A 2,488-nucleotide genomic window follows, 5' to 3' on the forward strand; every position below is an offset into this window, starting at 1 on the left:
TGGGGTCTCTGTCGCTTGGCCAAGTTAATAGACAAATTCCATACATGTCTTTGGTTAATGCGTAGGTAGGACGCAACTCTAGCGTTCAGCACTCAGCACTGACCACTGGGGGTCTTAGTTAGCCCACTCCACACCTACATGGTGCACAGCAGTTGGCCAAGCGGCCAAGCTGGCCAAGAAGGAGCGAGCAGATGGAATCGGAATCGCAATCGCAATCGCAGGCCGCAAAAGCGAAGCCTAATCGAACACGTTTCATATGACTGCGGCGCTAAAGATTACATTTTAATCTCGGTGGCACCCCACCCCACCCCTCGCTCCGACCGAAGAGGGTTCGGTTCATGCAACTAATCAATGCCTCGTACTTGATTTTAACTTGCTTGTAATTGGGCAGCGATGGAGCTTGGCGCTAGAAGTTTGGATCTTGTCGACAGGCGGACATGGAGCTGCCGATATATGTCCGAAAAAATTCCAAGCGCGTACACAGTGCTCTCCCTCTCTCTATCTTTCTCTCTTTATCTCTCTCGCTCACACTTGGTCTCTTGGCGGTGTGAAATTACCGTTTAATGAAAAAGCTGCAGCACCACGGCAGCAGCAGCAGCAGCAGCAGCAGAAACAAATACAGATACAGATACATTGCTGGCGTAGGTAGTTGGATATTTTTGCTGAAATGCTAGAAATTGCCAACGCTGCCAACGCTGCGGCACAGCACGTGACAAGGTGAAATAAAATGAGAAGCTATCAGGGAGCAGACTACCGGTCCCCCAAGCTAGAGATGCTCCTGCTGTTGCAGCTACACAGATACACAGCGATGCCAGAGATACACCATCTTATTAGTTTGCAGTGCTGGAATATGTTTGCCTTGGCTACTGCACCAGCAGCAGCAGCAGCAGCAGGAGTAGCAGCAGCAGCAGGAGAAGTAGTTGCAGTAGCACCTGCTGCAGATTTGCATATGGCATTTAGCTGCTTTGAGCTGCTGCATTCTAGCATACTTCATGTAATCCGCTTGTCCGTTAGCCAAATACAAACTGCAGAAGCTAAACAACTCCGAGTGCCATAAAGCATTTCAAATTATTTTGACATTCAATTTCTCGAAAAAGATTTGCAGCACAGTTAAAGACGGCCCCGCAAGCCCAACTGTTGTTGTTGGCCATTTTTGAAGTTCTGCTTTGTTTTGCCTTGCTTAGATGTTTATTTGTTTGGCTCAGCTACAACTGTTGCCCATTAGAAGTTGCTTGTGCTTAGTCACAGCAACTGTTGCAGTGAATTGTAATGTGATTCGTATGCGATCCATAGAGAGTTGCTAAATCTCAATTTGGCTTGCATTTTGTATACATTTTCGACTCGACTATGAAGAGTATTTACTGCCGTTACGGCTCTTTAAGAGTTCAGCTCATGTGATGTAAATTAGTCCACTTCCTGCGCTGTAATCCTTGCCCGTTGCGTAAGTTTATTGTTGACATTTAAGTGCAGTCAATTAGCATATTTACAACAGCAGCGCGCATAGTTGGCTACGTTGATAGCTCACTTGTACTTCCTGCTGAGCTGGCGCAGGCAGCAGGGAAAAAGACAGAGACAGCTGGAGAGAGGGAGAGTAAGAGAGAGCGAGAAACCCTATTAACCTTTTAAATTTCGTATGTTAACTAGAAACGGCAGGGGTGCACGCTTAGCTAAGTGCTGCACAACTGCTTCTGTCAGTCTCCTCTCTCTCTCTCTCTTTCTCTCTCTTTCTCTCTATCTCTCTTTGGCACTTTGCACAATTTACGTGCACATAAATTACCATTAATTAAATATTTCTGCGCTAATGCCGTCGACCAGCGGCCAGGGTAATCACAGCACCTTTTGGGGGCAGCTACCCGGCTACCCAAGACAAGTGACACCAAGCAACAGCGACAGCGACACCGACACAGACACCCATACAACTGAACACGTTCATTAGGCCTAATGTAGCCGAGCTGTAGCAACTTGCAACGGCAGCAACTGAAAGGCAACGATGCGAACCGGGCCAAGACGTTTGCATATGACAAATGCAGCTTAAAAGCCGCGCTGCGCAGGCGCTCTCCAGGCGCAAGTGGAAGTCGCGTGGCCTCGGCCTGGACCTGGGCCTGGGCCTGGGCCCTGGACGTCGACTGCGTCTTAAATTTATGGAATTATGAATAATATTTTAAAGAGGGCCCCAAGGGCTGCGGCCACCGGGCAGCAGCAGCAGCAGCAGCAGCCAACTGAGGCAGGGGCCCAGTTAGTTCTGCTGGCTGATTGGCTTGGACGGTGACGAATCGATTGATGTCTCGCTTTGAGTTATCACGTCGCTGCTCTTCAAAAATCTTTAACAAGCCATATAGCAAGGAATTACTATATAACATAGCATTACTATATATATACATATACATATATGTTTATATATGTATGTATATATCAGTTCTGTAGCTGCGGTCGTGTCGTGCGCTGCATTTTTGATGAAAATCACTTATAATCCCATCAACATTCCCAT

At 47.4% G+C, this 2,488-nt stretch overlaps 1 long non-coding RNA gene across 1 annotated transcript; it reads right to left on the reverse strand.

Moving 5' to 3' along the window:
* Positions 1-1,417: 1,417 nt before the first annotated feature.
* On the reverse strand, positions 1,418-2,202 carry LOC149091386 (uncharacterized). Its single transcript, XR_016196807.1, has 2 exons — positions 1,778-2,202; positions 1,418-1,542 (listed from the first exon to the last, which is right to left on the reverse strand). It is a non-coding gene; the product is annotated as an uncharacterized LOC149091386 (long non-coding RNA).
* Between the last annotated feature and the right edge of the window lie 286 nt (positions 2,203-2,488).

Source organism: Drosophila navojoa, chromosome 4 (genome assembly GCF_054131105.1).
Source record: "Drosophila navojoa isolate 15081-1374.11 chromosome 4, UAZ_NAV_1.0, whole genome shotgun sequence".
Classification (NCBI taxonomy): Eukaryota; Metazoa; Arthropoda; class Insecta; order Diptera; family Drosophilidae; genus Drosophila; species Drosophila navojoa.